General features: G+C 40.2%; 1 long non-coding RNA gene across 4 annotated transcripts in view; it reads right to left on the bottom strand.

Moving 5' to 3' along the window:
• LOC106015799 (uncharacterized) overlaps positions 1 to 20410 on the bottom strand; it is a 200367-nt gene that overhangs the window by 44800 nt on the left and 135157 nt on the right. For all 4 annotated transcript variants that reach the window (XR_011810008.1, XR_011810006.1, XR_011810007.1 and 1 more), the window contains exons 3-5: positions 15418 to 15524; positions 9252 to 9363; positions 376 to 517 (exon numbers count right to left, since the gene is read on the bottom strand). This is a non-coding gene — a long non-coding RNA (uncharacterized lncRNA). The remainder of the gene's footprint in view (positions 1 to 375; positions 518 to 9251; positions 9364 to 15417; positions 15525 to 20410) is intronic.

Consider the following 20410-nt stretch of genomic DNA (forward strand, 5'->3'; position numbering starts at 1 on the left):
TCAGACTGTCCATTCTTTGCCATAAAGAACAATCACAAAGTCTTTTCACTTGCTATTTTTCATTCTTGTAAAAAGGTGTTGATCATCTGGCCCAAGTTTTCAAAAGTAATTGGTGATTTTCAGTACCTACACTTGAGGCTGATTAAACTGCAGTAGTGTAAAGTGCAGATGATTTTATGAAATGCTGAATAGCTACCTCGTGAAAACAAAAATATCACAGGTTAACAACTCAGAAACAGAAAGATCTCAAACCAGTCATTGATTGTGAAAATCTTGTCTGTTAAAGTTCAATTGTCAGCAGGCAACGCATGAAAGATATTTCTCCAAATAACAGAAGGTAGCAAAGTAAAAATAAATAAATAAATAAATAAATACCTTTAACATGCCCAGACTTCTAAAAGCAACATGCTGGTGGCAGTGCAATCTTTCAATATATGCTCTTCTAGGACAGGCTTTTTCCTTCTGTCACTGGAGTTTTAGCCTGATTCAAAGATGTTCAAACTAAAATGTGATGGTCCTGTTAAAGAAGCCAAATTATTAATAGTTGAGATACACTTGATATGGGAGGAAAACAAACAAACAAAACTAGCCTGCAAGTGAGATACAAAACAAATGGATAAAAGGCTTTGATCTTCTAGTGCCAACCATCTTATTTTTTAAGCTCTTGAATAAGCAAATAATAACAGAAATTGCACATAGTGATTTAATTAATCATACTTTTTAAAAGACCACCCCAGAAAATGACAAATCTTCTGACTCTGTCCACCAAACATGTACAAAGCATGTAACTTTAAGCATGGAAGTGATACCTTTTAGTTTTCTTTGACAAAGACACTCACTTTAGCAATTAGGCAAGAGCCTAATTGTTTCACTGTGTCAACATCCTTATAGAAACCTACAACGTAACATAAAAATCAGTTCCTTCATATGAAAAATAACTCATATTTTCCAGGAAATCTAGGTTCAGCAGTCACAACGCGAATTACTGTGCTTAAATACTCAGCTTGCATAAATCACCGGTACTCTGCTGACTTTAACTGTGCCTACAAGCCATTGAAGATACGGCCTCAGAACCCCAAACATTGCTGTTAGTCCTAACATCTCTCAAAGACTGACGACTTGGAGCTGAATCAGAAAGGTCATGCTGGATTTAGTGGTAATGGTTTAAGAGGTTACCTCTCCCATCTGTCTGCAGCAGTCCCTCTCCAGAAGCTGAAACAGAGCCATTAGAAAGCAACGTGGTCCAGCCCTCATCTATACAGCTCACAGCCAGTATTTTTAACTGCCAATGGCCTGCAAACTATGACAGCTGATAAACTGGCACTTGCTTGCATATGCTGCCTCTGCTCGTAGGGTGAAAGCCCCTGGTAAAGTGGCAGGATAGGTGTTTATGGTGGCAACCCCTTCTCCCACCCCAGCAATAATCCATCACACTTGTTTGCCAAAGCTCTAATCTGGTCAAAGGGGAACTATACTCTGAAAGAAGCAACTCCATTTAACTTCTATTGGGGGAATGGAGAGAGAAGATTTTGTACATTTCATGAGGCAGTGAGTGGGAAAGAAATAGTATATATACAGTACCCCTTGTAATTTTAATTCACATTGCCCCTTCTCAGCGAATAAATCTTGTTAAACTTATCCTCTCGAAGACCATCTGGATGAAAACCATTCAGGAAACATCACCATTGGTACAAGAACTTAAATCTCACCATAAATCTGAGCATGTCAAAGCCAAGCATGCATGCCTTAAAGAAACTCTGCAGCTGTGACTTGCTCGGTTACAGACATCTATGTGCAAATGGTGCCTCCCAAGAAACACATTGCTACGTTTCAGTAACTCTTAAAAACAAATGAAAGCAAACTCAAGGATTTTCTCATTTTCAGATAGCTTTGACCTTTTTTATGTAAAGGAAATGAAATCCTTTAATAAAATCCACATAAAATTTACTAGCTTGTTGGAACAGGACTGTCTCAAATGATCTCCACCCTTGTCTTTATCTTTCTCTGATTACTTCTCCCTCTCTTCCAAAGTACATGTGCTAATGTGGCAAGCTATGCTCACAATCGGAAATCATGATTACTTTGCTCTGTAATCTGATTGCCTGTATAGTTAGACACCTGCCTTCCTGGCAAATTTCTTTATGGTAACAGGGTACGAGCAGGTTGGCCTTTTAAATGCCAGATACAGTCAAAACAGCTTTGATCTAAGCTCAATGAGAACACTACTCTTATCCAACAGCAGATAGTCTCCCCTTTCTCCACCCCTAAACTGAGTATAATTGTTTTTATTGAAAAGGATTACATATTTAATTCACCAATTTCAAAAAATGGCAAAGCATAATCTAAAACTTGCAAGTCAATCCATTCAGGAAGTGAAAAGTAAAAGTAAAAGTAAAAAAGGAACTAGGAACTAATGCAGGCTCAATATTTTGACCAAAAAAAATTACAGGGATAAATACAGATTTGGTGAAACTAAAGGTACTATAAATTTGCTTTATTTTCACTTACTCATTTCCCTAGAGAAAACAAAATCTAAAATCTTTGAAAAAGGACTGAAATGATGTTTGGTATTTTTAAAAAGAGATTTCTAAAGAAATCTAAAGGAGCTTGTTTGGAAATATTTTTCGAGTAAAAAAAATAAAAAATCAAGTAAATCACAAGAACAGCATTTCATTTTCATTTAAAGATTTTTGACTGAAATAAATTTGGTCAGTTTTCAGAATTCTGAAAAAAATCACCACAGATCAACTCAAAATTACAGTAATATATACATATTATTTTTAGAACTGCCAGACAACCAGCTACTTTTGCATAACAAAAGTAATTTATGAGCCTAGGAATTGATTTATTGATGTGCTACCAAAATTATAAGAAACAAGTTTCATTGCCTCAAGCAATGACATATTTGAGATATATCAACGTACCGCAGCTGATGAACTTTCTCCAATAGCTGTGAAGGTTTCCTGATGTTTCAGCTAAGGTCACTGGACCTCATTCTTGAATTAAGTACAGGTGATCCTGGTTTATTTTTGCAAATTTCAATTCTGTAAAGCTGAAAATCACCACAGCAAAGTGTTTTAGCTGCCCTCACAACAGCAGACATGACAGTGGTTTGCTAATGCAGGTTCTTGCTTGATCATCTACAGAAAAGATCAATTACCCTCAGCAGTAATAGGTGCTATCCAGAACTGCAAAGACTGCCTTGGTATCTCACTGTGATTGCAAAGTAATCCATTCATTCCCTACAAGGGCAGAGATACTTGCTAAGAACTATCAGCCTCCCACTAGAGAAACAATCTTGTCTGGATCACAGAAAATGGGCTACAGCATATGATTGTCTAAAAACTGTAGAATGAACTAGTCATATCCCCTGTGAAGGCAACAGTTGCTAGCTCAGCATGAAAGACGATCAGCAATGTTTTGTTGTCATGCAAGGTGTATTGTTTCTTCTTTTTAAAGCTATATCCCATGCTGGGCGCTAATTCCTCCCACATGACTTTCTACACCAAACTGGGGAGCTAAGGAAGGGGGTACTGTTTTAAGTCTGTCTACACAGTCAACAGATGGAGACACGTGGGCTGAACGGCCCTCTGGAGGTGCACATCACTTTCCCGACATCGACAGGGGACCATCGGGTGATCAGATACTTACATTCCTCAGTTATATGCTTGAACTCATACTGCTTCAATCCAGGAGCAACTGTGCTTCTCCTGTCCTAAACTGGTTTGTACTGTAGCTACATGCTACAAAACAAATGGCATATACTAATAGTTTTGGCAGAAGTGGTAACAGCTAGCATAAAGTTGGTACTTTGGTCTAAACCTGAGATATTATTGCAGAAATCCTGGTGGTTTGGTATGTCTTTTAACTTCACTCCTTCAAGCATGCAGTGCTACAAAACTGGACAGATTGTGTGAGATTACTTGCACTTTTCAGCGAAGCTTCAACCAGAGTTAGCCTGGAAGCAAGATAGCAAATTTGCCAGGCCAATTTGCTCCTATACAGTAAATCAGTTGTTCCTATGGTAAGTTATATATATATATAATTATTTTTTTTTCAGTGCATGGTACAAGGAAAGGAGGACTCAAGCTGAATTCACAGGTGAAGTTCAGACGAGTTCAGATCTATTCAAGCCCCTCTCAATATTCATCCATGTTTGACTCAAGTCCAAACATTTAATTGTCAGCTCTAAACAAAAACTACCAGTGAAAAAGCAGAGGAGGCGACTCTGAACTCCCCTTTCCAGCACTTAGGACTGGAGCACTTTTTTTTTTTTTTTATAATCTGTCATTTGTACTTTTTCATACTAAAGGTGACAGTCTAATTCACATATGACCAACACCCATAAATCATGTTGGGGGGGAGGAAATATTCATAAATCCATATCAAACAGCACCCAAATTATGACAAATGACATGGCAGTCATAAAATTGCACAAGCACAACTCACCAAGTCATTAATTTCATGGCCGTGGAAAATAAACAGACACATTTTTTTCGCAGCCCTAATAAATTTTAAAAAACTCAAAGAATGGTCCATCTGCTTCGAATAATTTTTAATTTCCTATTCTGTCTCGTTCCCATTAGCTATTCCACTGAGATATTTGCTAAATTCTTTCATTTGCCTCCTCCCATCTGTATTCAATTACTCTATTCCCAAATAGAGTTAGTTTTTCTTTCTCCTAAGCACAGTACAAAATATCCCCACCTGTACCTTAAAGCAAATGTTATGTGTGTTTTATTATCTGTTAGACTCTATGAGTCATTCTAACTCGATTGCCTGTGCTGAAAGACTTGGAGGGCAATCTGATTTTGATGTTTTCTGGCTTTGGTGAAAAACACCTGCCTGATTCTCATAGCTAATCTATTAACTTGGTAAATGCCTCAACAGATGTTCTAGAATCAGCTAGGGATCAGGGTCTGTCCTCGTGACAGCGTCCGCTTGTAAGCTTGAAATATTTAAATGTTCAGAGATCAGAGGCCAATGATGTGTTTTGGGTACAAGCTTTCACTAAATCATATTTTTGCAGTCAGTCCCTGGAGTGCAATCCACATACAATAAGTGGCTGGAGCATTCTGACTGAGCAGGCCAACAATACAGGCCTCCTTGAACTTTGAAGGGACATGAATTTCAAGGCAGGATTGGCTTCTTTTATTGAAAAATGGAACAAATTTTTGACTGCACTGCAGTCGTTCCCTTTTAAGCTACACATTTTTTTCCAGTTCCTTTCCTTTCTTCCTAATGAAACCCATTAAGAAAGTATAAACCTTGGCTTTGAGACCTGCCTTTCCAAGGATAACTTAATGTCTCTGAGGAACCTGTTCTAAGCCGTCATCCTCTGTTTGGGTCAACACTGCTCTGCATGATTCACTCACTGTGTGCCTGATTCTCCACCTTGTTACATTGATTTTAAGCCAGGGTAGCTCCACTGACTCTAAGCCGTTCCACTCTATAACAGCCCCCCAGGCTCCATAGACTGGCTGGGATGACTGGAGCAGACCAATCCCTTGAGAAGGCTTTATTCCTCCCATAGGATGGGTGGGATAGATGCATGACATCAGAGTCAAGCCCACGTGAATTCCCATTTTGCAGGTCAAAGCAGTTTTCTATCCAGCTAGTACCACCAGAGAAAAGCAATGAGAAAAAGGCTCAGTACAAGGCCACTGCTTCCCCCTCTGCTTTCAGAAATGGTCCCTTCTCAGTCAAAGCTGGACCTGAGAGCTGAAAGCATTTATTAGTTTTGTAAGCTTTTGTACCATCTTGATTCTTGTAAGAAATACTCAGGCTTGTTACAAAATGCCTTAGAATATTTAATTTGAAATGGCTGCAACTTTCACTGCAAAAGTTTTCTCAATGAGATCATGTGAAATGCAGAACAATTAGATACCAGGTTTCTTTCTTTGACCTTCATTCACCACTTGATACTGGTCACTTCACATACCCTTTGTTTACCTCCACTTCTTCATTTGCTAAATGGTCTTTATTAATGCAAACTTATTTCAGTGTTTTAAAGCTTAATTAGTTAATGTTTGTAAAGTGTTTTGAGATCAATACAGTATTATTACTAATGTATTCAAAATCTCATCTCTGATGCTATTTGCTCTTGGATGCTTGACAAGAAGGCTTTCACTGCTCCATGTCTTCAACAACCCTCAGAAGCAGCTCTGCTGTTAGAGCTCTCATATGAGTGATCAGCAGATGGAGTTGGAGGAGTGAGAAGGGAAATGACTGATTCATATGGTTATTGCTATTACACATTCTGCTTTCTAAAAGACAAAATAGAAAACATGGTGTGTGTGGGGGTTGTAACAATTACTTAAGCATTTAAAGGAAGACACTGGAAGCACAAACTGCCTATGTGGGGTATCTGAAATTATTGCTATTCTCAAAAGCATCTCTGGAGGTACAGCCATCTTGTTAGACTTCAAGTCTGACAGGCATTGGAGAAAGGGTCTAAATGGAAGAAGAAGGCTTCTTAGAGAGGAAAGGATCACTTGTAACTGAGTTCTCATCTGAGGGATGAGGGCAAGAACCTTCATTAATAAGGAAAAGGAGATTTTTTTCTGTCTGTAAACAGATGTGGAAGAAGTTACTATAGCTCACCTAGGAGGAATGTTTTTTTCCTTCATTTTACAGGCTGTATCTCTGCTGAAATGCATATCTACTCCTCTTCTGTCTCAGAGAGATTCAAAAATCAACAACCCTTTCAGTAAAGAAGTTCTTCCAACCCTTTCAGTAAACCCTTTCAGTAAAGAGAGTCAACTGCATGAGGTTCAACAAGGCCAAGTGCCAGGTCCTGCACCTGGGGCACAATAACCCCAAGCAGAGCTACAGGCTGGGAGAGGAATGGTTGGAGAGCTGCCAGGCAGAGAAGGACCTGGGAGTGATGGTGGACAGTCGGCTGAATATGAGCCAGCAGTGTGCTCAGGTGGCCAAGAAGGCCAACGGCATCCTGGCTTGTATCAGAAACACTGTGACCAGCAGGGCTAGGGAGGTGATCGTCCCCCTGTACTCGGCTCTGGTGAGGCCGCACCTCGAGTACTGTGTTCAGTTTTGGGCCCCTCGCTACAAGAAGGACATCGAGGTGCTTGAGCGGGTCCAAAGAAGGGCGACGAAGCTGGTGAGGGGCCTGGAGAGCAAGTCCTATGAGGAGCGGCTGAAGGAGCTGGGCTTGTTCAGCCTGGAGAAGAGGAGGCTCAGGGGTGACCTTATTGCTCTGTATAAGTACATTAAAGGAGGCTGTAGAGAGGTGGGGGTTGGCCTGTTCTCCCATGTGCCTGGTGACAGGACGAGGGGGAATGGGCTAAAGTTATGCCAGGGGAGTTTTAGGTTAGATGTTAGGAAGAATTTCTTTACTGAAAGGGTTGTGAGGCACTGGAACGGGCTGCCCAGGGAGGTGGTGGAGTCACCATCCCTGGAAGTCTTCAAAAGACGTTTAGATGTAGAGCTTAGGGATATGGTTTAGTGGGGACTGTTAGTGTTAGGTTAGAGGTTGGACTCGATGATCTTGAGGTCTCTTCCAACCTAGAAATTCTGTGATTCTGTGAAAAACAGAACCAGTTACTGGAAAGATGCAATAACGAAGTTTGATTTTAAAGCATAATCTCTGCAAAATCCTCTTTATAAATTAGGCAAATGCATATACTAACTCATCACTTCCTATTTTGATATTTTCAAACTGGCATATTAAATATATATATATATATATATAAAATTTTATTGAAATACTGCTGACTCAAGTGAGGACTTGACCTGAAGAACTATTCATGGACAATGCTTGCAAGAGAGAATCTCTGGATCAGGAGAGCTAACAAAACCAATTAACCAATTTTAAGCTACATGCCCATGTTCACATAGAAAATCTGACACCAGAGACAGAAGTGATACAATCAGTGCATGTTCCACAGGAACAGGACGTAGCAAATATCAACTTTTTTTTTTTTTTTTTAAATTAGCCTGTGCAACCTGAGGTGATCTCTGGACTCTATAAACATTTGCATGCCTACAGCCCTCTTCTGCAAAGACTAGGTGTCAGTTGAGGCCTCTCTCTTATACAGAGTATTTTAAGATCTCCTTGCCTGTATTCTGTATGTTTCTTCTTTAGCAAACACTTGGAAAAAAAGCTATCTTCCACAGCAAGTCAAGGAATAGAACACATTTTTCATATCAGATACAGCTCCATTGACACAAGCTGTGTTTGATTTGTAGATCTTTGGTCAAAAAGGGATACACAATTTATACGCCAGTAATAATTAAATGAGATGTTATTATAGATGTCCACAGCAGAGGGTGCTAAGATTAAAGAGAACTGACCATAGAGTTAAGATCTGGGGCAATGGGAGCAGATTCACAGCAAGTAGTAGATGGAAGGTGGTTCATTAGCAGAGTAATGAAGGCATCAGTTGATTCTTCATTAATCCTATCTCCGTTGCTTTTTTCCTGAAATTCGGGCTTTTTATAAGAAAGGAGGTACAACATCCACAGCAGAAAAGTGACCCTTGATTTCTTGCATCAGTGTTTTCTGAAATACTGGATTTAGTGCACATATAAATAATAATAAAATAATAATAATATAAAAACAAAACAAATAGAACTAATAACCAGACAATCTGTGTTCTCCTATACTCTGCCTTTTTTCCCCCAATAAGTCTTATAATCAGTCAGTCTCAAGAAGATACATTTATCTCAAGCCAAAAGCAGCCTTAGGTAAGCGAAGACCATTCAGAAATACTTCTGCCAGTGAAACTGGCTGTTACTTCAGTGAAAATGAGGTATCTGACTGATAGCTTAGATTCCATTGTGTTTCAGTGAAAGCACATCCTTGAATTTAGAGAAGTGTAATGACATTATTACATTAAGCTTCTTATTTGAAAACAAACTGCTCCCAAAATATTCTGCTACTGGAGACATGTTTGGCTTCATCTCTTCAGAGATGACTGAACATGTCATTAAGTTCTCCCTCCCCATACTTTCCTACTCACCACTTTTCACAGAATTAAGTTTGATTGTGGGGCAGTGTAAAGCAAAAAGAAAGGAAGAGGCGGGACACCAATGGCTCAAATATATGTGCCTGAGGACCTGGAAAGCTTACAAATTTGAAAAGGGATTACCACTGCTAGTGATTGAAGCTGAACTCAGAGCAGGAGCAAGTGAAAATTTCTACCCTTTGATGTAACAGTGTCCTCAATCAGCAGTTCTCAATCTTCCCTGCATAAAAAAAAACCTTCTAAATTCTCTGTTTTTTCACTCACCTCCTCAGAAGACAGACATATCTCCCACTCAGCCCAAGAATAGAGTTTGGGGTTCTCTCTGAGACATCTTTGAAGCTGTCATCTTTGCGATCAGCTCTTGGACCTGTAAGACCTGAACAGAAATCAAAGGTCAGAGGAGTGAGCACCTTGTAACTGGAGACAAACTTGTCTGTTTTGAAGATGGATCTAAAGAAGTTCATCTGCGACAGCAAACACAATGTCCACTCCAGATACACATTGCTGTGTGAAATAACTAGATTGTTTTTTAATCTGTGTAACAGTGAAAGTCTAAGAACTGGGGCACCAAACTACCTTCCCTGTACTTGACGTGTGTTCCTCCTGGTCAGGGCTCCACCATGAAAAACCAGCAGAGCCAGAAAAACTTTTACAGATGCTATCCACATAGCTCCCATGCTGGGACTTTTCACCAACAGTAAGTCCAATGTAGCACACAAACAACTGAGGAAAGTAATTTTATTAAAAATGAAGCAAAACAAAAAGCTTTTTGCAGGAATCAGAAATCCAGAGCGGCTTTCTGCTTACTAGAAGAACTACTGATTTACACAAGATAGAGCAGAAATAAGACCTGGGGAGAGAAGAGATGGTTCTATGTTTCTGCTTAAAAGCACAGGACGCACACACACACACAAAAAAGGTAGAAAGGAGAGTGCAACTCTGAAATACCTAGCCTTGGAGGAGAAAGCCCAGGAACACCATGGCTGACAACTTGTTGAGAATTTAGGCTTAGAACATCAGAGCAACTCAGGAGGCTGCACACAGAAATCCATTAGTTTCAATGGAAGCTAGGAAAGTTAACAGGCATTGGGCTTGTCAGTATTTTGGAGGATCTGGATTTCACCACTTTGGTATAATCTAACACCTTTGTGCCTGATGTCCTAGGTCCAAATTGTATGGCAAGATAAAAATAATCTGGCTACTGAGGATAAGCCAAAAAGAGAAGCACAGGAATGCTCAAGTAGAGCACACAGATAACAAGTCCTCGAGGCAGATTTCCTGATATGATTGGCATCATAACACTGGGATTCATTTAGACACTATTCCATTATGTGTCCTCTTTTTCCCCTCCAAATTATAACTCTTCAGTGAATACTCACACCTAGTGAAAGTGAAGACAAGTAGTAAATAAAATGTAATGAAACTTGTTTTACATCTCTTTTCATCCCCTCTACGCCGCTCCCTCAACCTTAAAATTGAGAGGAACAGACACCAGGATTTCTATGCGGACGATGAAAAGGATATGCATTAAACGTCAATTCTATAGGAAAGAAAAGAAGAGATTGAAAGAAAGAAACCCATAAAAGGAAATGCACCACATTCTTCTACCCTCTACGCCAACAAATCCAATTAAACTTGCCAAGACACACGCACATGCCGTCAATCATTCCAGAGCCTATCCGCCCTATCAATATTTCAGCAGCATTTCACTCTCTCACTTTTCAGGACTATGCACACTCCACACAGCATGCACTCATTGTTCCCCATGCTCCTTCCTTGCCCCTTTTAATCAGTCACAACAAGCCACATCCACTTCTTTCCTGCACCTTATGCTACACCAGCCTAGTTGGTTAGCTGGCACAGCAAAGCTTCCTTCTGCTCCATTGATGGTTTCCACCCCTTAAAAAATAAATAAATAAATAAAATAACGAAATAAAGAAACAGGAAAATGCAGGATGTAAAATGTGGTTATAAATGGACACGAGGACACAGAGGAACTGTATCCATGCTTATAAAACAGATATGTTTTGGGGGAAATACTGATTTCCTATTCTGGTGGCATCAAAGAGCAAAAGGAAAATGGACTTAAGGCTTTAGAAAATATCTAGTAATCCAAAAATTCTCTGGAAACCTTACATACCTGATACAGGCATCCTCAAAGTCTGCCCGAGACACAATACCATTATCAAAATAACTTCAGTAATTTGGACTTCTGTTCCTACATAGGTTGCAGGGTTCTGGCTTCACAATAGAAGTAAATCTCCGTAATGGGAAAAGGGAGACAAGGTGGCTTTTTCATTCTGCGCAGGACTCAGGGTGCTTGCAGAGCCACCCCTGAGTCACAGACATACACAGTAATTCATTTTCAAAGATAAGGCTTACTTTGGAAGCACTGGAAAGATTACAGCCGTATCTTGTGCCAGTATACCAGGTCTATCAGGTTTCTCTTCAAATTCTCTCAATGTCACCAAGGGAAATGTATAGAAACCTAATCTGATGGAGGATTTAACTGTTTTTACTGTGATGCCTTTTCTGACATTATAGGCAGTAACCTGAAGTGGCTCCAGAACACTGACAGGGGTTTCAAGCAGGTGGTAGCTATTCCAGCAGAGCCTTTATTGATATGAATTTTACCCTCTTCCAGCATTCTCATGTCCTGAGCCACTCCAGTGCTGAGTGGGTTCCCAGCTTGAAGGTGAGCACCTACTCCATGCCTGTGATGTTCTTCCTTTTCTCTGAAAGGCCTTAAGAGCTCACATGGCAGCCTAATATCCATACAAGATGGCTGGAATGCACAAATAAAACTGCATAAAAACACACAGGCTGATGACCACTGTGGATGCTGGCATGAACACCAGGCAAAAGAAATGAGTTATGCAATTTATTCTAGCTCTGAGTAGATATAAATAGGTTCTCGTATCAGACCATATTCTACCTCAAACCCAAACAGGAACTGCAAAAAAAAAAAAAAAAAAGCTTTTCCAAAGAAGACTTTTAACTTTATGAAATCACAGCCACCTGCTGAGCTCCAATTTATGAGTCCAGAAGTGTTCTTCAAATTTCAAAGTCCCCCAGAGTTTTGTCAATAAGACCAGCCTCAATGTTTTGAAACAGAACATCTCTGGATGTGCTGTCCAGAAACTGTTTCTTCTTTGAACCTCTTAGTATTTTCCACTTTCTTACCTCTTTGAGGAACTTCTCTGCACAAGGCAGAAATCCAAGCTTTAAGGCTGCAAAGCATAAGGAGGAGAAAAGGAGGAAAGTGGTATTTCTCTCCTCGGCAATAACCTGTCCTGGAAAAAATAAGTATTTACTCCCATTTCTAACAAGGTTAGCTGCCAAACAAATACAACCGCTGCTTACTACGAATATCCCAGCTAGGATGAACCAAAGCAAAAGGAAACCTCTGCATTAGTCACAACCAAAATTGGCCACAGAGCACCTGTAAAATATTGACTGCAATATGATCTGCTTCCTAAATTTGGTGAGCAATGTATAATTTCCTCATAAATTGGGAAATCACTTTATGACTGAAAAGAAGTCACAATCGTGCAGGCACGCAGTCCGAGTGCCGGCTCACTTATCCCTGGTAACATGAACCCAGCTGATTTGGGGATTGCCTGGAGGCCTTCAGGGCATAAGCAAACACAGCATCAAATGACTCCACCACAGCCTTTTTGCAGAAAGAGGTTTGACACAGAATAATGATGTGAGTCACCCTGTCGATGGGTTTATGTGCAATGTTTGTGGGCAAGTGCAAAAAAAACTGCTGAAGAGCATTCAAAAGTGTAGCTGGCAAGGTGCTGACATGTGATTCTAATAAGGAAATTGCAGTTTTTCTCAGACATGTTTTTGGTAAGGGTTCATTTGATGGAATTTCTTCACAGCACTGCATCTTGTGCACTTCTCATCTTAGAAACCAATAGGCAAAGCCCCTAGGGTGTGATTAATTAAAATAGCTACCACATGTTTATCTCTGTTTATCTGGTGGTAGAAACCATGTGCATGCATGCAGAGCAATTCTGACTGTCATTTATAACCAGGTCACTTGCTTTCTACTGCACTACCAATGTTAAGAGCTAAAGTCACAGCTCAAAGGAGTAAAGCTGCCTCTGTTTGTCCTGGAAAGGTGAGTGAGCATGGAAGCACTCAGCAGGACAGACCTGGCCTCGCAGAAATCTTGCGTTCTGATATTTGCTACAGTGTCTGCTCATAGGTGCTTGGAGAGAGATAAGCAACAAAAAAATGTGTGCTTACAACCAGCATCCTGAAAAAGGAGCCAACTGAGCTTGCCCATAGGGAATTCAGAGAAGACTGTCTTCTGACTTTTAGGAAGATGTCTTCCCAGACCTTGACTTCAGTATCTTCCATTTAAAACTAACAGCCTTGAGTATGAAGCTTGGGCTTGGAATCCCATTTTTCAGAAATGAAGGAGGGCTGCAGTCTTTTCAAACACTTTCTAGAAAAAGCATGAACTCACTCCCTTTTAATCCAGTAGTCCAGGCTTTAGGTCCCACTTCGAATTTGAGTTCTGAGAAAGCTTACTGGTGTTAGTCCAGTGAGAGGTCACATGAAGACTTAATCTGTGAGTCTGGGTGGGCTTAGATACAAGCAAGGCCTGGAACCAGTCGTCAATCTCAATGCCAAGCAGCTCTTTTGGTGCTTTTGACAACATTAGAGTCAGCATTCTCAGGGCCAGGTGGCAGCCAAATGTTTTTTTGAGAATCTAAACAGTTCACTTAGACCACATAGTAGAATTGCCTTGTCCTTTCATTTCACAATCCCCAATGACCTTAAGAAGCTACCATTCTCTCCACGCCTCTATTACTTCCTTGTGCACTCATCTTGTAGCAAGTTTGCTTTGCTGCACCATAGGTATTTTGAAGCTTTGAGCTCAATTGACATCGCTACCAGGTACATGCTTCATGTACTTCTTGGTAAAAGGAGGGGAAGATCCATCCCCTCATGCAGATTTATTCTTTCTTTTTTTTTTTTTTTCCTGCTCCCTGGCACACCACTCACTACCTGAGCCACCATCCTCCCTCATACAGTTTATAGCAGTCAGAATATGAGCAACGCTTGCATGCCCTATGGGGAAGCCACCAGCTACCCCTTACTGCTAATGGTCTTTGAACTAATGGAGCAGTGTATTCCTCCCCCAGTTATTAAATCATATCAGAACTGATTTCTGACACAATATATGGACAAGCTGAAATTTATTGAATGAACCAATCTCTCTATCCCTTACATTTTCTGCCACTGTTGCAATTCAGGTGCAGTTAGCTGAGTGTTTCCTGATAAATCATGATGGCTGCTTTATCAGCTTTTGTTTTCTTAAGTCACTTACCCCTGAGAAAACTGTTCCAAATTTGTGGGCACCAATTGTGACGTGGGGAAAAAACTCAACATTGAAACAAGCTCAACATTGGAGAAATGTGAAAACATGTTCCTTTCTGCTATAAGAGCCATCCCTGGAAATGCTGTGTTTCACTGCTGTCAGCCTTAGAACAGATAGCATGCTTTTGGAAATGAAGTGAAACAGCAAAATTGGATTAAAAGATTCTTGGTGTTAAAAGGTTTGGACACACTGAGTCCATTAGAAAAACAGAAGCTTGATAAGATTGCTTAGGTTAGTAGGATGAGGCTTCGCAGCCAGACTTTGAAGGCATAGTACCAGGTGTTTGGATGATGGATTTTCATAATCTGGAGATTTATAGGATCTAGGATTCATATTTGCAGAAGATAGTAATTTCAGACTTCAACCTAACTCAGTATCTTTCCTGCAGGAGTATGTGAGGACATGGATCAGGACTGGAACAGGAGATTTTGAACAGGATTCAAAAAATGGCAGACAGATGCAGTCCGTGTCAGACCATTCCATTAGCTAGGTACTCAGATCAAATGGGTAATTTCAAAGCTGTCTCTGGCTGATTCCCTTTCTAGAGGTGAACTGGTTTTTCCAAGAAGGCTTTCTGGAAAGAATTAATTTGAATTCATGTGTGTTGCTACTAGCACACGGAGATGAAAGACATCTAGATAAAAGACCTCTAAATGAGGGACATATGGCCAATAGTCAAGAGGCTGCGATACCTAGGTATCAGTCTCTAGCACAATGCTCTTTGCCAGCTTCCCAATTTAATGCTTTGTTTTACTTAAAAAATCACTCTCCCATCCATCCCCAGCCAATTCAAACACTGTACGATTTGAAAAGCCCTAGGTTGGCATTCTCTGTCGAGGATAACATCCGCACCTTAAACATCTACACATAGCAATAAAAACATGCATCTTCTAGAGATATACATGTAACACTATTTTCAGTAATTTTTTAAAATGTAAACCAACAGCTTTTCTGTGATGAAAGATGGTAAAGAAAGATCCAGTAAGGGAATCAACACAAACTAGGAAACAGAGATTAAAATTCTAGACTTACCAGACAACTTGATGAACAGTGAAGGCAGCAAAAGCACAGCAGTTCAGTCTTCATGCTAAATTTGATCCAGGTACTCAGGATGTTCAGTCCAACATTTTCAAGGAGATCTACCAAACAGACAGTATCAATATTCTTCCAGTAGCAAGACATCAACAAGCCCACATGACAGGGAAAAACCTGTGGAGCCCGTTCCAAGGACTGTGCTAGTATGCCCTGTGTGGATCTCTGGAGGATTCCCTGCAAAAGGCTATAGATTGCCCATGATGGAAAGGAGGATAACCAGCAGATCTGATGTTATTTGCTTCCTTTGAGCGAGTAACAACTCTCACAGGTGAGATTTGAAGACAACAGGCCTTTGAGCCACCCACATTTCAGTGCTAGGTGCAGCTTACATGAACAGCAGTAGGTATTACAAACAGGTTTCTGATCTTACCCCTAAAATTAAAATATATATACATATATTTTCATGCTATTGAGACAAAATATTGGGATGTATCTGCATATGACATTTCTAATAACCCCGGCTCCATAACCTCTAGATAACAAGCCAGCTAAGTAGTAGCTACTCCTTCAATTACACAAAGCCATTCAGGCCAAGAGCTGCTGGGATTTATCACAGAGAAAAAGGTTTAAGGCTCTCCAGAACTAAAACAAACAAGTTGTAGTTTCTGAAACAGTATCATGTTCCCAGGCTATAACAATAACAGTTGCTACCACTGGGTGAATTGCCCTTTTGGATTTGAAATTGTTGATAACAGCAGCAAGAAAAGCCAAGCTGTGTGTGAAACAGAGTTAGTTTTACATCTGAAACAAAGGTTGTCCCACCAAAGAGAGGATCAGCTAAAACATGCATTGGATGTTTTTGATCAGGACAAAGGAACAGGCTCTAATTCCAGCTTTACTGAGTATTTCCTGTAGGACAGTGAATAAATGACCTTCATTCACTCTGTATTTACTTCCCCAGCAGCGTCACAGGGTGGCAGATTGGACCACTTGGGAAGACACCCAGATGCTGAAATGTTGGACAATATGATGCAAAGAGCGAGATATTGGTCTTTCCACAGTTGTAGATGGCCCCAGGTCTAGATTTGTCTCATACACATATTCCGTTTCTTTTCATAAACAAGATACCTTAAGCCTGTTCTGACGAGAAATCAACGGCATTAATTAGACTTAGCAATGACACAGACACTTTAGTCTGAGTTGAAACATGCTGGAGTTTCGTTGTCTGCTGGACACAGCAAGCAGGTCACAGAATTTCCATTTTCATAGTGCTCACTCACGTTTTACCAATGTGAGCTGTTGGTTCGGCTGACGCTTCATGCACTATGCAAATCAGAACGATGATTTTAGCTGCTGAAGTTAGAAATTACGAATAAAACCACAAATTTCAGGTATAAACTGTTACTTTTATGGCTTTACATAACACTCAGATGTTAATACTGGATTTACAATTTCCATCTTCTGATTTAAACATCAATCCCTTTACCAAGCCTGGCCTGAGAGAAACCACTCCTAATGTTGTTTCTTGACTTGTGTGAGGTAAAGAAACAGCCAGTTTGCCATTTGAGAATTGTGGCTGCACACTTCTGTAGGTAAGTGAGGGCTGTGACCTGTGACCAGCTGAAAACTGCTTAATAAAATGTTAGTCAATTAAAAACATTCTTCAAGAGTTACCCAGCAAAGAGGTGAGGGGGAGGAGAAAGGAAGAATATTCAAATTCCAGCTAAACCCTATTGTACTACACAGCTTTGTTGTCTGTTCCAAAAGATGCATTGAGCCTGTTTCTGAGTAGCAAGTGAAATCTGTGTGACTGATTTTCTTATACAGTAAAGTATCTCAGACTTGCAGAATCCTCCAGACAGAGGATGCCACAGATAGACATGCCTCACATGCCTCACATGCCCTAAATATTTAGAGCAGGAATATTAAAAGAGATAAGACCTTGTAACCTCACAATTTTCTTGATTTGAAAGGAAAACCTGTAATTTTTTTCTGAAAAAAAGTTATTGTTACATCTCTGGCAAGAGCTGCCTGAAGACAGCTTTCTTTAAAAGAATTAAATCAGTGCAGAGATCGTGTATATTTTGTAGAGTTTGTTTTCTTAAGAACAAACACACAGAAATCTGTCCTGCACCAGAGGAAGTCTCAAACAGCATTCAGGCCATATTCTCTTCCAGACATCACTGCAGACATATACAATGTGCATTTCCTGGGATGTGACTACATCCTTACATTAGCCTTCAGTGAAGCACTGAATGAACTCTTAACTCCTTTGGGACTTCTGCATAATGTAAAGTAACATAATATATGCTTATCTGAAGTTGAAAAATTAACAAGTTCAGAAAAACAAATTTCAGACCACGGAAAAAAGCATCACGTGAAAACATCTGCCACAAACATGTCTTTCCATTACAAAGGTATGATCTTGTGACTTAAGGGCAATATGCGTAGGCCTGGCCTATTAATTTGAAAAGGAACTCCAAAATGCTACCAAGCAGGAAAACTGACTCTGACATGATCTTTAAAACCCAATTAACCACAGTAAGTTCTATGTTTTTTCTCTGTAACATCAAAACATGAAAGTTTATACCTCACAATGTAAAAACACAACATTAATATCACATATGCACACAAAAAAAAAATCTGGAAAAAGTCAAGATTTTGACCACAATATCGACTCTTTGCTGTGACGTGTCCTATAAACTTAGGATGTGAAGAAAATCAGTATTTTTTTTTTTAACCAGGTAAACAAGAATAGGAGTTCCACCTGAAGAAATTTTTGTAGAACAAACTTGACTGTTCTCCAAATTCTAAGTTAGATTTCTCATCCTTAATGCTGCTGTTCCTTTCTGCATTCCTTTCTTTATGAAGCGTGCTGCCAGAAGGCAGTGATAGGGTTACTTGCTTTGAATGTTGTGTGTTATGCAGTCAGATATTACCTACCCATCCCAGCATGAATTATGTCATCTAGTTTCTGTCCTAGCATGCATTATGTCGCTAAGCTTCTGACCTAAACATGTGTTGTTGCTAAGCAGTGCCCAGTCACAAGATCCCCTGTAATCTGCACCACTTGCTGTCCTACCGGAGATGTGCTGTGGTCAGTCCGGTAATGCGATACTCCTGCTCCCACGCTGGACAATAAAACTCATATTTGCCACTACGGATGGCGAGTTCAGGTCCTTTAAAACAAGTTCTGAGAATCCTTTCTCTTAAACAAAAAAGTTCATCTCTTCTTTCTGCAACAGGTCTTAATATCATCTTCTCCCTGGCAGAAGTCCACCCAATATTGATGGCATGCACACGGGCCCTTCATTATACATGACAGCTTTTCATGCTGTAAAGAATATTACTTTTGAAGGAGGAGCAGAGAAGAAAAACTGATCTTCCTTCTTGCAAGAGAGGCTTGAAAAGGTAATCGAATTGCTAGGGCTGAGCAGACCAGGCAGAGAGGCTCCTTGCATATGTATAAATTGTTGGATTTATTCTTGGCTTTAAGGAATCAGTTCTGTTTGACATATACCTCAGCCAAAAGCCTATGCTCTGATTCAGAATGGAGTGATCATCCTAGACAGAAATGGGTCACGTCTGGGGAAAAGAGCAAAAAATATGGTTTCCTGAGCCACTCAAGAATACCCAGATCACCTCTGCAAGCTTGCAAGCTGACATGACACTTAAGTCAGTTAAAAAAAAAAAATGCTGCAAAAGATCTGTTAAAACACCAGGTCTTGATAAGTTTTATCACAGAATGTGATCCTTTTTACTCTTTGTTCCTTGGGAATGCTTGAAGCACAGTCTGTCCACAGTCTGTTGCTGTAACAATAAGGGCAGGAGATTGGCTGTGCCGAGTCAGACCAAGGCCTGACTGAGCTCATGACATGGTTCTCTGACACAAGAAATGCTTATGGCTAGGGAACAGCAGAATCACAAGAGAAACACAGGCACACGTGTTCACAGACATATATAGATATATAACTGTAAACCATGGTATATCCTCTCAACCAATAGCACAAAGTTTCAAAGGATTTCTTAAGCCAGACAAGTATTTAGGACACTTAGCTTGCTCTAGCACACGTTTGCAGATCATTCTTATACAAATTTCTCTTGGGGCAATGTTGAGGCAGCCAGCGTGGAGGGAATCAACACCCCACAGCAGCAGGTTCCATAGAGCAATGGCATCCCTGAGGAGGGAGGATGAGGAAGGGCATGCCGTTGTCTTATACAAGGGCTGCAAAATCATCAAAACCCATCTGTTTCTGTCACTGTCTGAACTCTAGCTTGCGGGACTTAACTCCTGCAGGAAGTTCTGTACACTGCAGAAACTAAATCGCAGCCTCTCCAGCAAGTTAAAGAAAGGAGAGGAGAAAAAAATGAAAAGAAAAAAAAAAAAGGCTTTGAGCAACCTGAAAAGGTCTGGCAATCTCAAAACCAAAAGGAGGTATCCTCTACACCCATCATTACAAGAACCCTTGAGAAGCTCAGGTAACTTAGATGTAGCACTGACAAAAGGTGGAAATCAACTGTTCCTGGGGCAGCTTTCAGAGGTGGTGGATGCAGATAGCTGTGCAATGGTGGATGAGGGTGCGAAGGGACACAAGCGACAGAACAGTGTGTGAAGGCACAAAAGCTTGTGGAAAGCAGATGTAGCACTGGACAGAAATGGCACTGATGCAGCTGTCCTGCTCGAGTGCCATCAGAGGACCATTAAGGCAAACAAGCTCCCCTTTCAAAGACACCTAGCTCTTCCAGTGCAAGTGTAAAAATCAAGAACAGAAACCATGCTGAAGCTTTTTTTTCTTTAGTGATTATCTTTAATTGTTGTTGCAATAGCAAAATCTAAGTACCAACCCTGGCTATTATCCATGGCCTAACTGTGCCCTGAGCAGTTCTCAGGAATCAAGGTGGGGTCGTTTTGTTTGTTTTTTAAAAAAAAAAAAAAAAAAAAAAAAAAAAAAAAAAAAGATTTGAAAGTGATGAAATACCCTGATGATAA

Source organism: Anas platyrhynchos, chromosome 6 (genome assembly GCF_047663525.1).
Source record: "Anas platyrhynchos isolate ZD024472 breed Pekin duck chromosome 6, IASCAAS_PekinDuck_T2T, whole genome shotgun sequence".
Lineage (NCBI taxonomy): Eukaryota > Metazoa > Chordata > Aves > Anseriformes > Anatidae > Anas > Anas platyrhynchos.